The sequence below is a fragment of the Anser brachyrhynchus genome (assembly GCF_964034855.1).
Source record: "Anser brachyrhynchus genome assembly, chromosome: 13".
NCBI classification, from domain to species: Eukaryota; Metazoa; Chordata; class Aves; order Anseriformes; family Anatidae; genus Anser; species Anser brachyrhynchus.
Genome location: NC_137708.1, coordinates 11,269,997 through 11,293,564, shown reverse-complemented (window position 1 = coordinate 11,293,564; position 23,568 = coordinate 11,269,997). Strand labels below are relative to the sequence as shown.

Here is a 23,568-nt window from a genome sequence, read left to right as displayed (position 1 = left end):
TGTTATGCAAAGCATACAGTGCTTATCTCAGAAATAAGATGTGGGTGGAGGGTCAAAGCAAAGGTAAAATATAGACACTTTAATGAATGAGGGTAATGATACCGTTTAACTATATTCAATGTAGTGTATGAGACTACTTCCTAAATTACAATTTTCACTAGCTTCCAAAATAGAAAAATCACAACCAGTACAAGAAACATGGTTCCCATACTAATGGGGGAATTAAGGTATTTTGTTTTTATGCAAAATAAATGTAAATGTGCTCCTGAATACCTGTTACAGTATCTCTTTAAATAGCAATGACAGAGAAGAGTTCAGAGATGAAGCTGGAGTAGTGACATTTCCAAGCCCTAATGTGTTTGTACGGAGCACAGGAAGAATTTCTCTACATCACAATAAAAGCAAGTCAAGGTCAAATTAACATCAGTTTGAATGAATCACACACCATGAATAACTTATTTGAAATGTAGTTTTTTTTTCCCTTTACTTGTTACAAATGCACAAGCAGATTTATTTCTATATGTGATATTTGCATTTACCATACAAACAGCTCTGCAGTGCCATAGGTTGCCTATGACCTTTAGAAAACATAGGTTTCTTACCTCATTGTTACTAGTCTAACAGTGTATGTTGTCTACAAGCCAATTAGACATATGGAAAAACGTTTGCAGGAATGTTTGTTTGTCTTTAAGTTTTGCTTTGGCAAACTGTTGTCTGTGTAAGCTAGATTCACTTTCCAAAATATCTATGCTAATAAACGTAAGTATTTCAAGTAGTCACTCAAGTAGTCTCCAAAAGCAAACAAAGGAAATTGAACACCACCAAATGATAAACCTTAAATAAGTTAAAATATATTTTTTTTTTAAAGTTATAGGTAGAAATTATAGTCAACATAGCCTATGATGTATTAGGAATTACAATATTAAACTAGCTTGTTTCAAAAGCGCATACCAATCCCAGAAAGTTGTGTAGAACAGATTTTCCTAACTAATACCTACAAAGCATTAGTTAATCACCTGATTTTGACCCCACTTGAAGTTGCACACTAGATAAGAAAATGAGAGAAAGCAACTTATCCAATGCTAATAGCAAGCATATCAGAGAGCCCATTTCTCAAACAGGTGTCCTTAACCTTCTCATTTGATACTTTAGAGAGTCATCAGACCAAAACAAGATTAAACCTCATAATCCCCCTATGCTTCTATCCTTACTTAAGTTACAGATATGTTCCAAGTCACCCTGCTTTACTATTTACCTCCTAACCCAACTCATCAAGCCTAACAGAGCAGTAAGCAGTTGCTTGTTTCCCTTTATGTGCCCTAGGGAGACAGGGAGATGACCAGCCCGCTCCTAAGACAGCCACAGGACCTACCTGTGTACCCCAGGCTCCTCCTGCCATGCTGCTGTCCTCCTGCAGGTTCAGCTTGCAGACCTCTATAGCCCAGTGGCTCCCATGCCACTATGCAGCTCACAGCTCTCTCTAAAGTAGCCTGCTAGCTGAAAAATCGGTCTATTTCCTGTGAGGAGGAAAAATGGGCTCTTCATCCCCAAACCTGTGTTAAGAAGGCCCATCGCCACCTGTGATGGAGGGCAAGCCTGGCCCTCAGCAGGGCGGGGAGAGGACAGCGATCAGCTCTTAAATGGGTGAAGGTCGCTCTCAGGGTGTCTTCCTGCTTCAGCAGCAGAATAAGGAGATAGAGAAGCTCTCCTTTCCCCCTTTTTTAAGGTAATACTCTACAGTTGTTTTTTTTGCTATGCAGTGGGGAGCACAGGAACTTCTGCCTCCTGCTGTAGTGAGGCAAGAAGCGTGAGGCCTGCCCTGCACCATGCGGCCTGCCCTGGGGCAGGGACAATAGCGCCTATGTGCTAGGAGCACCTGGGGGGGGGGGGGCGGGGGGACTTGAGGCTTCATTGCCTCACAGCTGTACCTCTGCTCATGACAAAATAAGTAATTAATTGATTAAAAGCTGAGTTAGTCTGAGTTGTTAGAACACAGCTGATGGTGGTGACTTCGAGATGTATAACCTGAGGTTACAGCTATCGCTTCTAGTTGTTTCCAGAACTGTCTCCTAGGAGTATATAACTGCTGTAAATTAACTTATTTAGCAATGGTGTTATGTGAATGAATAAATCCCCTGAGAGCATTAGGCATGTCTGTTTTATTTTAACATTATCTAAATATTGTTAATCTGAGAACTGTTACTGCTAATTACTTTGTGATTGCATCTATGAAAGGAAATAATATGTAGAAACTCTTATCTGTAATATTTTCATGAAGTAGGTTATCTGCAGTGTACATACCTTACTGATAGCTAGACTGAGTCTGCCAGCGCTGTGACACGCATCTGAATCTTTTGGTGGGCATGGGAAGTGCTATGAGGAGGTTTGGCAGATCTCTGTGATTCTGTCCTGTTTCTTTTACCTGGGGGATGGATCATACACATGATAAACAAAACTGGAATTCGACCTACTATTTTTTGAATTACCTTCCTGTTTTGACAAAGATCTGATGCTTTTATTGCCCTCTGGGTTTCATCAACAATGTATTTTAGGTATGCTTTTTTAAAAGTTCGGCAGCTGAAATCTAGAACACTAAGGTAAAGGGTAAAAGTCCTTTGGCTCCTAGAACATAAAATTGAGCTAAAATTTCTAGCCACTGTTTATAACTGGACAGCAGGTAGAGATGTATTTAGAGTTCTATGATGGGGGGTTTGGTGAGTTTCTTACAATGTGTTACTGGAAACTTATTGTCTGTCTTAATCTCATAAGCCTCAACCTAAGTATTCTACGTGTTCTTTTTGTCCCTATTCATAAGTAAATACAGGAAATCATTACATGCAGAAAACAAAAATAATGTTTAAAAGGATCTATCTTTTCTGCTGGATCTAAAAATATAGCTTATTTGTGATATTAATAGAAAGCTTATTATCTGACTTTTTATTGCTATTGATGACTATGGTTGCATGACTTTCACTTTGAGCAAGAAGAAAAGATTTGGGAATACTGTCATTAGAAAAATTCTTTAAATGCAAACAAAATGCGCTTATATTCTAGAGAAAGGAGAGCTTTTTCTAGCTCAAGGACAAAAGATAAAAATCATAGAAAAAAGACATGATTTAGCTCACCTGCACATTAATATGAATAGCTATAGAATATTAACAGTTTCAGATATATCTGGAACATAGTGTATATGCTCATAGATATGAGTATAAAACTGTCAGACCTCTGGCTTTCATTATGCCAAGCTGTCTCACATGCCTCTCAATAGTGTGTGCAAATGACTAATTTTCTGTAAAAATAAATAGTCTTATAGTTTGTAGACTGCAATTAGTTTTAGAACAACACCAGATGTATTCTGAGATCTTGAGATAGATGGGTAGATAGATGGGTTTACAAATCAATTAAATACTTGTCTTGATATGTCCAATTATTCTAGAATATTAATAAATCCTTATTAAAATGTATGAATGCATATACAAATATATGTGACAAATGCTATTGAAAAAAACAGTTGAAATTTTCCACTATTGAGTTTTCTTCCTTTCTGTGTTTTAATCAAAAATTCCTCCTGTTTTTATTTCTTTATAATGTAGTAAAGAACTTTATAGAAGTTAACCTGTGCTGGTGCTTGTCACGCTGTCCTATTTAGGTCTGTAAAAATTGTGCATTTCTTTAATTGTGGTACTTGGTTCTCTGCCGCTCAGTAACCTGCAAAGCAATTACGAAAATGACCAGGTCAGAATTTAGGAGAAGTGTTTGTTCTCCCTCCTATATGTAGCTAGCATGACTGCACTTGACCTAGTGCTGAAACAACATACATGTATTACCAGTTGTCATGTCAAAATTCTGCTGTAACTCGGGCAACAACTGTAGTAATGCATATACAGAGTTCGTGTAACTGCTCTGCACCATTTCTTACAGGTTGTGGAGCCAATCTGTGACCTCAGACCAACTGTATTTAAACTGGAAACCTCACTTCACTTGCTAGAGGTTTTTAGTATTAATGAAGAACAAGTTTCTGAAAGTTACTGGGTTGTATCTCAAAACTGACACAGAAAAGAGTCACCAAGAATCGCTTAACTGGATGTTTATGGGGACCTCTGTCCTAATGTGATCCTGTCTTGAAGCTGTGGAATCTTACTGCATTAGCAGCTAGGATGCTGCCCACAGATTTTTCTCAAACTAAATATTTGCATGAAAATTGAAGTGAGGAAAGTTTCATAATGGTTAAATATTTACAATCAAGAAAATAAAGGTATTTGGCCGCTTAGCATGTAGCTGTATACATCTAAATTTTATAGACTATTGTTCGAATAGGAAGTTATTATGAGGTCTTCTTAGAAACAAACTTTTTTAGATGTGTCTGTTTTCATCAACTTTTTCATCATTAACCAAAATATTTACTCTAGAAAATATACGTTCTCTTTTGCTCAGGAAATGTTGCCATATTCTTTGTGGAACGTAATTGGATGCCTTATGTTCCTATTCTCTGCTGTCAAGGCATCATGTATCAGGCAGGACGGTGTCCAGTCAGGCCAATTAGAGTTGCAATTTTTCATGGAAAGCTTAAGCAAGAATGGTTTTAATCAGCTTTAAACAGCTTTGAAACATGCCTTTTCAATAAAAGTATGGAATAATTCACTACGAAATAAAAGAACCCTGCCTTTGTTTTCTTATTGTGTAACAAAGTTGTCTTTAACTTTTCTCTATTTTTCTCTAATTATAATTTCCCCCAAAGAAAAATTCACCAGAGAATCAATACAATCAGAAAATGTCATTCTTGGTATTCATTTTGTCTTTAGTGTAAACTTCCATTATATTAGCAAAGCAGAAACTGAGACAAATCATGCATATTAGACCACTTTCAATAATGGGTCATTGCTTTGAGGTCTAGAGAACTTGGGTGTAAATTCTGCTGGGTTTGGTCCCTTAATTTTTCTCAAATGCTAATATCTCTAAGCAACAGCTGTTATTTTACTGTGTTCATTTTTCATATATTAGGGTTGGAGCCAACACCATCTACACCTGCAGAGATAGTCAATGCACTTGTTCAAATAGTGCTAGCAATGTAATTACATTTCATACATAATGGCCCTGTCTTAAAGCTGGATGTTTTGTCTGCTCACTTAACACAACTACTGAGTCTCAAAGGACGTTTAGTGTATCAGCTAATGCTTAAGTGAGTCTTTGCTGCGGTTATCCAACTTTTAATCCTGCGAGAAGGGAATCATTTGCAATCCCAGTGAGCTCCTGGATGCTGTTGCAACCTTATACCTTGCCATAAGGTTAAATCAGAATTAATCATGGAATCTTTAAGAAATTAGATTAAAGTAAATGGTTGCCGCACCATTTGCTCACCAAACTCTGTGATATAGTCTTCTCTTCAGAAGCAGCATAGTGGTGTGAAACCAGTGAAACTGGTTACTAATCTGGAAATGAGCAGGATTGTTCAGAATCTGTGAGCGTGTCACAGATGATCACAACCCGTTTTTACAAGGACCTGCCTCTGTCTGCGGCATTGTAGGGTGTCCTGGCTTCAGCTGGGATAGTTTTTCTTCGTAGGAGCTGGTACAGTGCTGTGTCTTGTGTTTAGGAAGGAAAATATTGATAACACACTGATGTTTTAGTGTTAATGAACAGTGCTTACCCAAAGCCCAGGACTCTTCAGCTTCTCACACTGCCCTGCCAGCAAGAAGGCTGGAGGTGCACAAGGAGCTGGGAGGGGACACAGCCGGGACAGCTGGCCCTAACTGGCCAAAGGAATGTCCCATGCTGTGTAGTATCAGGTGGAACAATAGAGCTGGGGGGAGCTGGCAGGAGGGCTGCTGTTGCTCAGGGACTGACTGGGCATCACTTGGATGTTAGCAACCAATTACATTGTGCATCACTTTTTAATTTTTATTTATTTTTCATATTAAACTGTCTTTATCTCAGCTCAGGAGTTCTCATGCTTTTATCTTTTTGATTCTCTTCTCCATCATGCTGGGGTGAGGTAAGTGACTGGCTGTGTGGTACTTAGTTGCCTGCTGGGCTAAACCATGACACAGGGCAAGTCGTAATGCTCAGAGCGCTTTGCATCACTTTATATTAAAAGGTAGGTTCCTATTTGACCATTTCCATAACCTCTTATGTTCTGAGACATGACTTGTATAGCTGAAGGGGTGAAAGTGCCTTTTTAGCAGTACCAGGAATTTTCCAATGAAAACAAAGCATTTTATAATAGAGTAAAGGAGGCCAGAGAACACTTGAATCTATTTACATTCTGATAATAGGTAGGGATATGAAGAGAATAAGAGTTCAGGGCTGTGTCCTTGCTCCTGAGGACAGCTTCTAGTGGTTTAACCATCTGTGCAGCTGGCTCAGATTAGGCATGCAGTCACAACAGAGTGCTATGCAAGTTCCAGAGCTATCTGCTCTTTCCTGCTGAAGAGAGAGGACTTCTGGCCATGTGGCAGTGAATGCCTGACTCAGGGATGCGCTTGCTGATATGTGCCATGCTTTGTGGCAGTAAGTGGTGCCAGGAATTTTTCATACGAATTTTGCATCAGCAGCAACCTGTATGGACCTTGAATGAGGGAATAAGAGTTCAGATGAGAATTTCTTTTGGAACAGTTTCTCCTCTATACAACTAGTGAGAAAGCAGTTCCAACTCAGCATCTTTGTAACTTTTTCACATAATAGAGAGATTCATTTGAAGACGTGGCATCTTCTCATTGTACAATCCCATGTGTGCTGGATGAAAGAGACCTTAAAAGGTGGTGTTTCAGCGCTAGGATCTTCATCAAGGAACAAGTCTTTTTCTGAAAGTTACTGAAAGTTTTCTGAAGTTACTGAACGTGACAAAGTAGGTGACAGAGCAAGCCTTCTAGTTTTTCTAAAGGAACCATCTATTTTTAATTACATTCAAAAACATATACATGCTGTACTAGAAATTATGGTGGTACCTTTCTTACATGTGATTCAACTCTCCCAAACAAAATTCCGATTAAAAAGCAGAGCATATTTTATACATGCTAATTTGACTAAACATATTTGCAGTTATTATATGTATGGTTATTTCATATGATTTGTGCACTTCACTTATGTACTTTTTACTTAACTTATTGAAGATATTGGAATTTTTAGAGGATATGAAAAGTGATACACGTTGCTAAAGAGTAGCAGATTGCCTTTTAAATAAGGAGCAAATAAAACATGTTGGGAATTTTTCCTGAAAGAAGGCTAAAGGGGTTGCCATGGTAATTATTCTAATTTGAGATTCACTACATCAACAAATATTTTACTTTTGAATTTTTTTCCTATCTCTAGATATCGTTAGAATCTGACAAAGATAGTCAGGAGTACTGTTATGTTTTTGTAGACTGTCAACAGCTCATTGTGGCACAGTCTCTAAGGGAGTACCGGGCTAGCAAAGCAGTTCAGATTTGTGCTAAGGCAAGCATGAAGTGCTTCTGCCTTTGTATAGCTGCCCAAACTGTATTTAACCAAGTCCCAAATTCTGTAGCTGTCTCCAGACCTCATTCGTATTATCTTTCCTGCAAGCTCCTCTGCAGATTTATTTTTTCTGATAATATTTTAAATGAAACAGTTAAATGTAGGTTTGAACATCTCTGAAGTTTGCGGTAGTTCGTATCAAGTGCTGAACTTTATAGCTAAAATCCTTGTTTTATTAAAGGAGGGTTTTGTGCAGTAGTAGAATAAAGTAATATACTTCCAGCAATATAAAGCCAATTTCCAGCCTTGTTACCCTACCATTTCATCTAATATTGGCTTAAGCAATATATTAATATCAAGTAATTAATCTTTGACCCTATGTTGAGAAAACTGTCTGTGCTCGAGAGCTCAGGATGTAGCCTGAAGCCACTGTTCTTATGCGGTCTGCTTTCAGAAAATTTACTCAAGAATTGAGATTCGTGGTAATAGCAATATTACAGATCTTTTTCAATGAATTCATAGTAAATTGCTTCTATTTATTCACTAGACTATGTTAGCAACATCATTCCTACTTCTGCAGTTAATTTAGGGCTTTCAGCATTTTTATCTACTTAGAGGCTTTTAAGACTACCTTTCAAATTCCCAATAAGTTTTGTCATTTGGGGTCTAGTCAGTTCAAGAGAACACTGTCAATTGAAAGTTTTGGGGTTGGTTGTTTTTGTTATTGTTGTTGCCTTGGTTTCTGGTAATAAATTGTATGCTTTCATTACTGGTTAAATAAAAGCTTCATATTTCTAGTAGAGAAGGAATGCTAGTGAGTAAAGCATTTTAAGCATTTGTGGCTCTTTTTGTGTCTATGAGAACTGCTTTTTAAATAAGGATATTTCAAGTGAGGTGGGAAGCTTATAACTTCAGCAGAAAATGCACCATGTTGGGATACAAATAGCAATGTTTGCCTTAGAGCTCGATTACTAAACATCAACATTTTATTTTTCATTAGACAGTTGTTTTATTTTTACTGTAATATTTGTATTTTAAATAATAAAACTTGTTCATCTACACAGTTTTTTTATATTTGCATAGTATTACCTGAAGTAGCAGTATAAATTCATTAGTGTTTGCAATGGGGGTATGCTAACTCTTGCAAAACGGCATGTATCTGCTCAAAGTATCTCTAGCCCTTTGTTAATCTAAATTTTATTTTCCATTATATATATATAATACATAGTATTATATAATGTATAATATATATATTATGTATATATCTTATATTTATGTATAATGGCAATATAAATTGTAATTTTCCCCAAATAACCTCTTTGAATTCAGTGGTATATTTGCTTGGGTAAGTGTTTCTGTGTCAAGTAACTAGGGTACAGTACTACTAATTTATCTGTTGGTTCTTTGCTTATTTAAAAGTCTAAACTCTTTAAATTCATGGACTTCTTTCCAAGATATACCAATGGCTCTCTCAAAAAGAGCAATTCTGTTGCAGTACATAAGAAATCTGTTTTCCAAAAGACTATTTTAAACACAAACTATTGAACTATAATTTTAAAACCTGTGCAGTTTGAACCTGCATCCGCAACAATAGATGTGATTTTAATTGTAACTTGTGGAGTATCTTCAGGTGAGGTAAATAAATAAAAGCATTGCAATTTCAAAGTCTGTCTTTAACAGAAAGAAAAAGCAGTTCGGCTGCCACAGCAGAGGAATGGAAGCTGTTGTAATTTTAATGAAATTACACTTGTTTTATGTTGTCTGTAGTCATGCATTTTCTTGGCCAAAAAAAAAAAAAATAGCGCTCCAGCCAATAGCATTCTGAAAATAAGCTTTTACAATAAAACTTTACAACATTCTTCCATTTGCAGCTCAAGGTACATCCCACAAGGCTGAACCAAGTACCAGGAGTATGTGTTGCTATCTCTGTTTAGAGTGCCGGTCAGTATAAAGCACCAAATAAATATCAAGAAGGCCCAGATGTGGCCTTAAGCGTGATGTTGGTAGCTGAGGGAAGTGGAGGTCACTGCACTGGTTGAGATGAAAGCCAGCATTATAACGATTTGGGACAATGAGCCTCTACTTGCCCCACTGTTCCTTCTCAAAAACAAAGACCACAATTTTTGTTTTCTTCTGTATTCCTATTCAAAAGTTTTCATGAATGGGCTTTTTCAGATGATTAGGTGAGAGGTCATCACACAGATTATACGTGTATGGTTTACCAGGACAAATTCGCCTCTGAATATGAAAAGTGCAACCAACAAAATGAGCTTGCTAGCAGAATGACAGAAAGCACACTCCAATAGTCACAGTGGGATTTTTGGATTAGTCTGACAGGAAACTAGTTTTCTTTTCTCCATTGTAGGTGAGCTGCTTATTCAAGATTCCTTGGGGCTATAGGAGAGATTTGGGGGGAACTGCGAGGATGGCCGTGTCTGACTAAGCTGGAGAAAGAAAAAAAAAAAAAAATAGCCTTTATAGTACATAATAAAGTCTGGGAGTAACCCCACTAAAGAACAAGAACCTGCATTTCCCTACAGCAAGCTTTGAGCTAGCTTTGAGTTCCTAATTGGACTAATGTTGAGATGTGACTGTTCTGACCCTCAACAGTTTTTCTAGTCAATCTGCTCTGCCTGTTTGCTCTGGTTTGTCCTAATCCTAGGCTACGAGCATCCTAGTGCTCTGTGCTTTGCCTTGCTCATTACTCTGTGTTCAGATAGCAAGCCTTAATGAGGCCCTTTAACTTAAGCTGTAAATGAAGTAAGAATAACAGATCTAGACCCCTTGAAAATTATGCTTCCCTTCCTTCCCTCTCCCCTCTGCACAGAGCAAGAGAGAAATAGCTTACCAACTGTGTTTTTCTGCTTTTACTAGCTTATTAGTGTTAATCAGAGGCAGTTTTTCCGGTTTTGTTCATTTTCTTTTTAGTATGTTGTCATTTACAAAGAGATAAGTAGTCCGTAAATGTAAATCCATGCTTTTCTTTAGAATTTTTACATAAACAACCAAAGCTTCTCATATCATTGAAGGTCATTAAAATTTAATGCTGTGTAAAGTTCAGTGATCGGTGTATCCATTTAGTAAACATGCCTTTTTGTACAAGCTTTTAGTTTTTCTTATTCAGGTGGAGTCATTACTGAAGTATTCCAAATTATATATATATTCATATTTTTAAATGAAGTTCTTAAAAGCTTCCCCTGGCTTTTAAAATTACACTCCTTAAATTACTAAAAGGTTATTTTGTTATGTGATGTTGTATTTAGCAATAGCTGTTTGTTTTTCTTTCATTTTACTATTTTTTTTGCCTTTGAAACAGTAAAAACAAAATCATTAAAGTGTTCTAAAATGGGAAGTTTTCTTTTCTTTGGCTACAGTATAAATAGGATATTTACAAAGAGCAAGCTGAACCCTTTTATTGCTTAAGTATTCTTAACTAAAGTCTAATGAAGATATTTTGCTCGGCAATATTCTTGTTAGTTCTGTCTCTTGTTCTGGCTGGACCAAACTACCTTTATAACCTGCTGCAGGAGCTGTGGTCATTAAGTTTATGTATGTCTTGCTATGTAGGCTCCAGCTTATCTCTTAAGACATTATCAGGCTTATTCCAGAGTAGATAATTGCTTCAACAGAGAAAATTTTAGCATAACATGGGAGCTGGAAATAACGTGAAACTGTCCATCTACATATATCTTTTTTCATGTTCTAAACTGAAATAACATTGTGGTCTAGCATCAGATCTTACAAAGGACTTTTATGACCAGATCATTCATTCTACGTTGCTCTATTCAGCAACATCAAGGTGTCACTGCATTACAAGCTTTCTGTGAGGAGTATATCCTATTTAGAATTTGCTTCCCATAGCTTTGGCACTATGAAAACAAATGCTGTTCCAGAATGCTCCTGTGTACATAAAATAAGTATTCATAAAGTTGAAAACTACATTCATTAGTTGCCTCACTTGGTGATATCCAGAAAAGATTTTTCATCTAATGCTTATAGATAACTATCCATTCATAATTAACTGTGGCCTGGATGATCTCAATTTGAACCTTAAGAGGAAAGCTTAAATAGAAGAAATGCAACGCACAAAGACAGTCTTGGTAGGCACATAACTGAATGCGAATGGAGAGCGAGAATTACCTTCATCACATCAAGTCTCTGCTTGAGCATATTATATGGTTCAGTAAAGGGAAGGTGCTGTTCTCACTCAGACTACAGTAATGCATTCACAGGAAAGGTGCAGAGTTTCAGTATTTTGCATGGTGTCTGAGTGACATTATCTGTACGGATCTGTGTGTATACTTATATAAAGATATACGTATGTACGTAATAGCATGATGTACAAAAATTTATGTAACAAATAACATTTACAATAACTGTTGTGTGCAAAATTGATCAAAATATACATTAACATGAATATACAGGCACCGTTCCACAAGGATGCATTTAAAGCACAGTAAATATCCAGGTGTAAGTGTTCCAGCTCCTCATCATACCTCCAGTTCTCCCCCATAAGCAATGGGGGTGGAATGTGGCTGCCTGGCTTCCAGGTGTAATCACTCATTTTTACCATAATTGATTATGAATGTTAAACTGCAGGTGAAAATGAGAAGCTATTTTTCAACATTTGGTCTTCAAGTCACACTTACTGTGACTTATTTCCTATTTTAAATGGACTTTTGCCTTTTTAATTAAGAAATCAAACCAGGTTTCACCATTTGAAAAAATCAATAGGAGTGTGTTTTGGTTTTGTCTTTGACAGGGATGAAATGACTTTCCTCTGATTGGTTGTATATTTTTGTTTGTAATAAGTAACAGGGCTGCTTCTAGCCTGTCTTGCAAACACACACCCAACAATGCACTTGCATTTCTACTCCTGTATATGAAATATGCTCTCTGGTTCCATGCAAACTGAGTTTGGATGAGAGACATTTTCAGACAACAGGCTTGAGTAGTTAATTTGGCTAATGGTGACTAGCTAGCTTCTTTATCAAAGACAAACCAGGAACTCTTTCGTACTTTTGTACAGCTCAGTGATGCCTCAGTGGTCAACTGTTTCTCAAGCCAAAGAACAAATATGAACAGTTGTGTCTGTCTTTACACGTAGTATGTACTAACTACTGGCTGCGATGACTGACATGACTTCTTTTGTTGTGAAAGAGCACAACCTGCTTCTTGAGTTTCATCTGATTCTCTGATGGTTAAGTTCTGCCTGTGGTTAAGGCATTTCAGCATCTTGGCTGAATTGCATTCAGGCTACTAAAAGGTCCATGATTCAAGCTATCTTGTGATATTACCATGCTCTGTACAGAATGTGCTAAAAATCCACATGCTTTTCTGTCTATACACAGAATGTGCTATGAGTTTTAGGAGTCCTTCTGTTACCTTGCCCCCTGTTTTACTGGATTTGTATTTTTTGCTGGAAACAGTCTTTCCCATAGGATTATGAACCACATAGCTATGAGGAATGAGTATGTACTGGTAAGAATATTCTCTGCAGAACAATCTTTCATGTTGGTATCTCTTTCTTTAGGCTGTGCCCGGACTGCTGCAGAAATTTGTTTATTCTTCTACACTTTATTTTTATTTTGGATTTTTATTTCTACTGAGATCTCATTCTCATATTCAGCTGGGTTTTATTTAGCAGCTCAAAAGATAATGGGGACAGCAGTGCCTGGAGTCACCTGAGAGCAAGGTTTTTCTCCTAAGTTTTACAGATAAGCAGCACCTGTGTTCTATCCATTTATTTCCTTTCATTGTTTTCCAGATCAAAATCTGTGCATCTGAAGGTCATAGAAATGCTTGATGTGTGAATATGCAGTTGCTTGCTCTTACTCTGCTGTTGCTGCTAAAAAAGTACCCTTCCCTTGCTTAAGTTTGGGCATCTGTATTACAGCAGTCTGCAACAATCTGACTAGGATCGGATTCCCTCAGCTGCAGCTTTACAGAAATATACTGGGCCAGAATCATCCCTCTGATTTACCAGACATGGATATTCTGTTGGTGGAGGTTGCATGCCTATATCTTTTATTGTTATTACCTATCTCCCCAGATCTTACATCACAGATCCTTGCACTTGCATGAAACAAACTTTATCTCTTCCTAGAGTAATTGATGTAGAGGCCAACATCTCAAAAAAAAAAAACCTGCTTTGCACTGAAGTCTAAAAAACAGACTTCATTCTTAGGCATTTTGTGCCTAAGGCTAGTTAATGCTTTTAAATCACTGCCTGAGTAGATGTTAAGCTGTGCTGCTGGGGGAAGCAACAAGAAGAGGGAGACCCCAAGGGAGAAGACATGAGATCTTGTCACAATTCTATTTTTACATGTAATTCTCCAGTCAGAATTCTGTCACACTATCAGAGCACACCCTTCTGTTCCAGCAGACTCCTGTATCTTCAGTCCATCAGTAGGTGTAAACAGACTGAAACGTGTCTTTGTGGCTGATGCTTTCAAGTTAGCATTAGGAAAGATTCCAAAGAAACAATATTTTCTCATTTATAATGCAAAGTCGTTCCTGTAAATAACTTCTGTTGCACATCATTTTGTTGCCCTTAAAGTTAGGGAATAGATTTTTGTGGATGAAAGGCTTTCTCCAAATGGTGCGTTACTCTTCAGACCTGTATGATGCTGCCATTCACAGTCTGTGTAAGAACCCTTATTAGCTCCACATGAGTTCTGGCTGGCTTTCTGGCTCATCTATCAGGAAAAGATCAGGCTGTCCTGTACATGGGATTAGTATAGTTGAAGTTTTCTAAGATAATATGCTTGGACCTTGAATTCAAATAGGCAAATTAATAGGCAGAGTACCTGATAAATAATTAACTCCAGGGCTGACCTAAGTCTTCAGTCTTTTTGGAATTTTCTCTTAACTAAGTTTTTAATGGTATTTTGTAGACCGAGGAAGCTGCTATTGGTTAGTTTGATTTGGGCTTATCTCTGTTTCCATTGAACTAATACCTGAAAAAAAGTAAAGTTTCTTTACAGACTTCAAATAGCAATCCATAAAGGAAATGGGGAAAAAATCCAAACAGTTTTACACAGCTTACTATAACTGATAGTCCTTGGGAGAGGACTGAATAAATAATAGTAGACTAAATCACTTTGTAAACTTGGTTCAAGAAACTTTAAAACGATAAAATAAATCTCATTCTCTCACAGTTGATGTTCTTTTTTTCCTCTTGCCCTTGCGGAGGATGTAAGTCATTTGTTAAGTACAGCAATAGAGTTAGTCTGCAGACTACTTTACCCAAAACAGTTTTTGTTCTTACCTTTCAAGTCTGCAATCTGGTAAGGTAGATGTACATGACAGATTTTTTTATAAATAAATGAATAATAAAATGTGGCTAGACTTTATTTTTCCCCCATGTATTGTAATATCAAAAAGAGCTTGGCAGGTACTTTAACTTTGCTGTGGCAGGTATGCACATAATTATTCCTCATCCTTGCAAATGTCAAAAAAAAAAAAAAAAAAAAAAAGTTGCTGGCCAGGATTAAAATTAAATTTTGCCTTGTGGTGTTATAGAAAGACAGAAATTAATTTTAGTGGTAAGAATTTCATCACCTAGCTATTCAATTCTTTTCATTCAGTCAGTCTTTAACTGTTTTGAGAATAAAATGCAGGAAAAAAGGGCTTTTTGAAGCCTGCATATTTGCCATTACCTTTGACTAACCTTACACTGATGAACTCTGGAATTGCATCCTTCTCTTATTGTTGATTTTGTAATGCTGCTTTGTGAGATCTGTCACATGATGAGAACCAGAACATCTGCATTGCTGTTTTCTTTAGAATTATGCATGAATATAATTTAAAACTGTATTGTAAGGACATAACAGATCCCTAGAAGATGGAAGAGACGGGAATTGCAAAGCTACTAGATAACCTGGACTGGGAGATTCTGATGTGCTAGGAAGTCAAGGTCATAAAAGTCAGCAACAAAAGAAGCATCAGATGAGAAGGACAAACTTGTTCACAGAGTGGGAAATGCAAACAGCCTTGCATTGCAGTGACTCTGAGGATGCCAACGTGAAAGGAAGCAGTATGGGTCAAGTTAAGCAGAGACAACTGGGGGAGACTGTAGATCTCTTGTGATCTGTACGAGTTTATGTGGTCTAGAACATGGTATTCAATAGTTTGATTCATATTACTTATTCTTTGTCCTTTATTTTTCTTCCACGGGTCTTAACTGTTCTTCAACTAGCTGTTTTTCCTTTCTCATCTTGCTTTAGCCCAATATTTTCCACTAAATCAGCTAGGATCCCTTTGACCACAATGTGTTTTTCTTGCATCTTCAACAAAGCCTGATGCCATTTTGTGTAACTTCATTTTGTGATTGTTGTCCTTCCTACTACAGAAAAAAATCACCTTTTTTTTTTTTTTTTTCCCAGTTACAGTGAAACTATTTATATAAGCCAAACTATCTGTATAAACCAAAGCAGATATAAATACAGTGTCAGGACAGAGAAACTGCTATTAGCAAATATGAACGTCCGTAGAGTTTAAACTTCAAGTAAGTTTTTGTTGCCAGCAGGGAAACTCTTAACTATTTAAAATCAGAATCCATCCCCTCTAATAAATAATTACAAGTATCCTTTTCATAAACAAATTACTACCAATATGCAGTTAATCTCTTAATTAAGTAGTTTGCTTTAATTCAGAGACTATCTTTTATGACAAATTATTTTTATAAGAGCAAAGCTATTTCATTAGTTTCCCAAAATGAGGCAACTATTAATTATATGCATCTTTTTTTCCTTATTAATAAATAATCTATTGCATGTTTTGTTGCAGGAAAGTATTAGTTATGCTAGCTTATAGCTTTTATTTCAGAAATTGCTTTTGTAAGGAAAGTAATATGGCAAAATGCTGAGCAATTGTGACCTCTGCTGGAAGCATTAAAATTGATTCCAATAGACAGCAACCACTGGAAGCAACATTGTTATTGTTACTTCAGGCACTAATTTGCCTGTGCTAGACACTGAACAAATGGATTAACAGGTTGTACCTACTCTGAGAAGTTTACAGCATAAATAGAAAATATAAATGAATCCAAAGAGGGCATCAGTGGCAGGACTGGGCAGAATCTGTCTGCCTCTTGGACTGCTTGCACTACCTCTGAAATAGTATGAGCTATTGATAAATAATCACCGTGCTTATGCACGTGGCTATACATGTGATAAGACAAGTACTCCCACTCCAGAATCATGGTTTGGAGAAATATTCCCCAGGATTCGGTATCATTGTTTCTAAATAAGTGAAAAGTTCATTTGCAGAATTTCTGCTCAGGAAGAGATTCAGTATTGAGTTTCTGCTGGAAACAATCCGACAGTCCTGCTTGTGTGCCAGGAGGAGCCTTTTGTGGAAGTACCAAGAACTAAATCATTGATCTGGAAACGCTGTGAGTCACCCATTCACGATTCCAGCTCAGAGAATCTTGAAATGCTCTTACCCCCGTTGTTTGAAGTGGTGCTATTCTGAGGCTGTGCTTCAGCATGAAATGTACGATAAATCACAAATTTAATTTATATTCTTGGAAAGAGATGTTTACACTTTACAGTCAGTTCATGCTTCAGTGCAAATTGTTGAGTTTTTGAAAAATGTAAACGAACTTGGAGCTTTTCTTGGAGTGGAGCATTTGCCATCCTGAACATATGGTTCATTAAGGCTTCAGCAACTGTTTACTGTGGTTAAAAACAGGGCTATGGGAATTCTAAGAAGCAATGCAGTAAGATCAGAGCTCTTGAAGTCAGAAGGCCCCGAAGCCAAGGCCATCTTGCTCTTCCCAGTGCATCCCTACCTTCTGTGAAGATCTGTATAATGTTTTGCATGTTGTTTTTGAAATATATTTATATTCTGATTGTCAAGTCAGGCGTATTAATATGATTGTTTTACGTACAAGTGTTATAATGAAAAATCAGTGTGCGTGAAACTACTTAGGAACTGGCATTAGTCCTCTTCATTGTATACCCAGGCCTGGTCATCATACTTGAGGGAACCAGTTCATTAACCAAATTAAAAAACCTTTAGGCAACGTTTGAAGTAAATGGGGAAACTTGCATTGATTTTGGCAGGGTGATGAGGTTAGCCCTAGATAGCTTGCAATCTATAAATAGCTCATTAAGAGAAGGGGGAAAGAGGGAAGAGGTCAGAGATGGAGGAAGACTGTGGTAAGAGCTCTGTAAGCCTTCAGGCTGTTCCTTATCCTTTCAGCAAAGCAATTGGGAGTGGCGTTGTCATATCTTTAAACTCCTGGAGAAGGTGAAGATTTCAGAGAAGACTTCAAGTATTATTTACTGACAACAGAAATGAACTGGGAATATTTCTCTCTTCCCCAGGAGAATAAATATTGAGACAGCATTTGCGATGAAATTATTTGAAATATAAACCAAACACCAAAATAATCATTCTTCATTTCTTATGGATTTTAATCTTATGCATCCCTTTTTTCAATCAGTGCATTCAACAAATTGACTTTTCCAGTGTTCTTCAGGGTACTTTTGTGTCACACCCTTAATAGTCACGCTTCAGCGATATGCCGAGTTATCCCAGATGCCCTCTACAGCTGTAGAGCTCTTCTAAATTGGGTGATAAAATTGTGGCTCATAAGGAACACTAGATGATATTCTTTGTTCATTTGTAGACTTTAGACTAAATAGAATCCTAGAGGTTTTGGGGTGGGGAATGTAAAAGCAACTTCTTTCAAGTCCTGGTAGAACACTTGGAGCAAAATCCACAAGCTTGCAGGAAAATAAGTTATTTTTTGTGTAAACATTCAGTAAAGACTGCTTTAATCTGTTATTATAGTTAGTTTTGAAACACTGTGGGCCAGCTGGAAGTCGTGGCTTGACATTGAGCTTATTGCATGTAATTTTATAGCATGTTTATGGAGGAGGAAGAAGAGATGTGTTCTCCTGACTTCTCAAAAAATAAGTAACTAGCTTGGGCTGCATAAGGGACTATAAATGATGAAGATGATTACAGACTGGATTACCATTGTCCACAACCCAGTTTTACTTCTAGGTGTACTTTACATTTTTAAAGCAAACTTGCACCTTCTTGGTACAAACGTGAGCCATGAAGGTACATAAAAATGTCTGTTCTCCCTTCTCCTGCCTCATCCCCCATTTTCTATTTCAGTGTGTTTCTCCACCTAAAACTGATTGGTTTTAATATGACTTCTCCAGATGCACTCAGCATATTTTAGAAGGCTTGGAAACTGTTTTTCCAGAATCTGTGGTGAAGTGTGAACATATGCCTATCTCTTGACCTACTGTCTTTAATCCAGTAGTTTCATTTGATAATTTGCAGGCTTGTTTCCTTTCCCTGAAGGGAAATGATTCACACAACTGTTTCACACAATGCTGTGTAATTGTTTTCTCCTACTGTGTCTCTGAAATAGTTTGCTTTTATGGATAAGGCACGTGCTTTGACACAGTATATGTGGTATATAAAATGTTCTTTCTGACTGGCTGTCTCAAGTATATTGCGCGTTTAGATGAAACACTATTTTTGTTTCCCCTTTCTGTGTTCTGTCCTCTAAATTTTGACAGAAATGACTGTAGGCATTGTGCTGATATTTGTCTGATAGTTGTCTGTGGGTATAAAAGCAGTCCTTTTTGAATATTTAGTTATCTAATGAGGAACTGAGCCATCAAAACGACCTGAGCAATGACCCAAAATACCACCCACTATTTATAGATTTGGAAGGTTGTAGGAGATGCTTCTCTTCAAAGAGTATATAGTATGCAGGAAGATAGATTTTTTTTCTTAGGCAAAAAAAAAAAAAGTGAAAGACTTGCAAAATAATAGATAAACTCGATTAAACTGCTATTTCATCTCATCCCACACCCTCCTGTGCTAATAACCAGTAAGGTATCATGGCACAAGAGCAACAGGAAAGAGAGCAAGTCAGGCAACTTACCCGAGAAGTCTTCCTTGTCTTTGTCAGTGGGAAGCATGGGGACCTTATCTAGAAGCTGTTGGGGGACCATAGAGTGTAATAGCAATTGAAGGACATTATTCTGTGAATTTGGCATTCTCTTTTAACATATTAATGCCCTTCCATCTTCCACAACCTCCACAATTTATACTTGGTATGAAAAATGCTTTGAATTACAACCTGTATTTGTTTTTAAATCTACTGCTAGTTAATTTTGCTGGCTAGCTTAACTACCCCCTTCACATTTTTCCCACTATTTATAGATTTTCTTTTCTCTGCAGAAGAATCCTAGGCACTGCATTGATCAAAGTGAAGACCGTCAATACTTACTAAGTTCAGTACATGTCATTTTCCGTAAGCTTAATGCAGCCATGCCTTGTCCTAACTAAAAATGTGATCTCTAAAGACATGGTGAAAGAGAAACTTGTGTTGATGTGGATAAAGTTGAATTAGTGCCCCAGCATGACTGAGGAGATCAGCAATAAACATGCTGTTTTCTAGCTCGAGTCTTGATCATTGGTCACGTGATATGTAAAGATGTCCTCACACCTTTTGATAGATTGGTGGTTTCAGTCCCAAGATTTTGGCTAAATTCTAGGTTATCTAGAATTTCATCCTCCTTATCCAGTTGTCACGTATTCTTCACTTTCTATTCTAAAGCATTTATTTGTATGGGGGAGCTCAGCACAATTAGCATGCTATAATCCTAAGGCAGCTGAATTGATGGGTGCAGGAGTTCCACCATGTAGGTAATAAAGCACACTTTCACTGGGGGAGAAGACAGATTTTTAGGTAAAATTAATGTTGTTGTTGCTATTGAATGAGGTTCTCATGAAAGGAATTATACTACCATCAAGCTAAAATGAATTATGACTCAAGATATTAGTATTTTAATAATTAACTTAATTCATTACAAAATATAAAATTTATAAAGAAATTTATAAAGATTTGGCCTAAAAGGTATTCCAGACCATTATACTACTTCTTACAGATTTACCCTTCCTAATACCCTTTTACTCTAAATGTAAGGAACAACTTGAAAATTGATTTTTTTTCTACCTGTTTCAGCAATAGCTGGTAAAGGAAAAGCTGTAATAGCTGACCTTTTCGCAAGAAATAGGACATACAGAAATTAGAATGTGATGGTAGCGATCATAATTTGTAGCAAAACCTTTCTCGATTGCTTGAGAAAAAACTTTAATCAGTAAAAAAGAAATTACTTTTGCAAACTTACAGGTGGTGATACGCTATACTAATGATTAGACAGCTCAAGTATAATGAGAATGTTCCCCTGTTTCGGTGAGGGGAGGGTTGTTTGTTTACTTGCCTCTGTTTTGAAACCAAAGAAGTATTTTGTACATTGTTAAAGGGATATAGACAACAAATGCTATGCCTTCTGAGATTACAATGAGTAGCCGTTAATTAATTTGTCTTTCCAATATAATAAAGCATATATTTTAAAAATTAATTTCAAAGTGCATATTAAGATAAAATTCTGATCTTTTTGAAATTACACGGGTATTCTACTAAGGAGCTGAATGGAGAAGGACATTAGTCCTTAATCCTGCAAGTATCTAGGTTTTGGAAGCCTTTTTGAGTTTCTGCACTAATCCATTTGATACAGCTTTGAAAATGGAATTTTTCCCGATCAGAGACTTGTGATTTTTACCATACACTTGGGTGCTGAACAGACAAGTGGAATGAGATAGAGCTAACCTGATGAAATACCTAAAATGAAAGAGTAATCATGCCAGGCTTCCTTTGGAATTACTAGAGGGAGAAAATCTAACTCAGTCGTCTGGAGGGGCTCAACTGTTACGGAGCCTAATGCGACTGCATGCCCAGCCAGAGCCCATTTAACTGATGTGCCTGAACTTAGGGGAATCTCACTCAGATCAGATGAAGAATGTACTTGGTTACTTCAGGCAGGACACTGCCTAGATTTTATTGGGACTAAATAGCTTAAAAAACTTGGAAACACACTTAACTTTCTGATAGATAGTGCTTAGTCCAAAAGAGGTTAGATTTTGGTTATTTTATATATAAATTGGTTAGATTTTGCCATAAACAGTGAAGGCATTACAAGATGAGCATCTGAAAATGTAGTTTTCTATTAAGATATACTCTCATTTTATGAACAGTAGTACTCATTTAAATCTGTGAAACTACAATGTCTGTAAAATCTTAGTGAAGAGCTAACATTCAAAGTATGTATTGTGCATGCGTTAACATTTCTCAGAGGTCGGGGTGAAATATTTGAATCTGAGGTATTCAAGACAGATACTGACTGACAAATAACACAAACAACATGAAACCCTAGGCTGGTGAGAAGGAAGGTGGAAGAAAATTCATTTCTCAGCTTCTGGTAGGTACACTGCCTGAAGCTGAGAGCTGAAAGCAGTAAGTACAGACTTAAGTAATATTTTATATATAAATACTATTGTCACTAGTTGAAGTAGGTTCTTTATTACATTAGTATTCGGAATCTTCTGCACTTCCTTTGTGGAGGAATTGCTCTCTAACTTCGGCAGCAGATTTCTAGCTCTAAGCCTAATACAAAGGGAATGCAAGGGAGAACCTTCTATTTACTGCATTCTCTGCTGCTGGAAAGCCAGCAGAGGGAACTTAAGTAACAAACCCTCTTCCCAGAGCTTATTAATAATACAAAGGTACATAAACAAATCAACAAAACTCTGCCATGATAGCCTATTCCCTATGGGAAACAGGGGGGAAAAAAAAAATCAGTAGCTGTTGAATAGAAAAGGATAAAGTCAGTATGGAAAGGAAATTTTTCTTCTAGTAGTTGAGTTCACTAAAATTAACAGCAAAAAATTAGTATCTTAAATTCCAGGAGTCTGTCAGATTTGTAGAGGAAAAAATGGTATCACTATGTTTTTAGTTTTTTCTCCATACCTACAAGACTTACTGAGTTTGGCTTTTCCTTTTTTTAAGTGACTTCAGATTTTCAGAAAGTAAAGTAATGATGACTTCTTTCTTGCTTTGCATATCGATGGCTTACAGGTGCTGGGACTTCAGCAAAAATACTCAGTGTTTTCACTGATCTTTCTAATGCAGTACAATAAAATCCAAGGAAGTCCTAAGTCCTTTTATTTCTTTACCTATCTCAGCTGAGCAGTCAACGCTGTAGAAAGTAAGAGACGAACAAGCAGGAAAACTCTTTTTAAAGGAGCTACATGAGGTCACCCAGTATCTGACTTTTTCAAATAAAGCAAACAACTACTGTGCTCCAGGATCACTTCTCAGATGAGTGGCAGAGCTAGGAGAATGCTAGTTCAATTTGCATGGCTTCCTATGCCAGCCTGGGGAGCCTAGTGCACCTGTTTCAAAGGTAATGAGCATAGCATCTTACTATTTCAAGGGTGTAAATTGTTGGCATCCTTGGGGAAGATAATTTTGGGAAAGGATTCAAAGGTCTGGAAGAGACATGAAAAGAAGTCATAGGAGTGTCCTCAGATGTTTGTTTTTTATTATTATTTTTATTTTTATACTGAATATTTATAGCAGTGTTTCTGTTATAGAAAGGTTGGGTTTTATTTAAATTATGATATCAAAGATTTACTTAAGATGTGATGGCTTTCTAGAAAGACTGATGAGTATCTAAGAATTTTATAATGTCAAATTCTGCTGTTAAAACCCAATATTGGTTGTACGCTGATCAGTAAGCACTCTGTAAAAAGGTGTCCTCCCTCCTAGTTTTTCACTTGAAACACCTTATTAGAGAACAGTTACTGAAACAGGTGTCAGTGTCCTATAGACGTGTTGGAAGTATGGTTAATTTACAGCTACACACAAATTTATTTCATATTGCCACTTCTAAGCCCCTAGTTTGGAGGTGGTCTGCTTGTGCAAGCCTATCAAGTTACGCACACTGTTTTTATTTGTTTTTATCTCTGTAAATAAATTTGCTTTATGGCTTTGATAACAGGAAGCTAGACCCCTCAATAAAATTTTGCTGAGTTCCTTTCCTCCTCTATGGGTCAATACACCACTTGGCTGCCTGCCTCTTAGCAGCCAAGCAATCAATTCCCTTAAGAAAAGACAGACTGATTTCCAACTTGCTGTGTACTTAATAATAGGTTCAGTTCATTCCATTGTCAAAATGATTTTATTTTGCTGAGATAATCTCTTTCCAGTAGTCCTAAAGTGTCATCTTGTGGTTGGTACTGGTTATGATT

At 36.9% G+C, this 23,568-nt stretch overlaps 1 long non-coding RNA gene across 2 annotated transcripts in view; it reads left to right on the top strand.

The window, feature by feature from the left end:
- The first annotated feature begins 1,589 nt into the window (after positions 1-1,589).
- Positions 1,590-23,568, top strand: part of LOC308177426 — a 55,038-nt gene continuing 33,059 nt past the window's right edge. For both annotated transcript variants that reach the window (XR_013939103.1, XR_013939104.1), the window contains exon 1: positions 1,590-1,726. This is a non-coding gene — a long non-coding RNA (uncharacterized lncRNA). The remainder of the gene's footprint in view (positions 1,727-23,568) is intronic.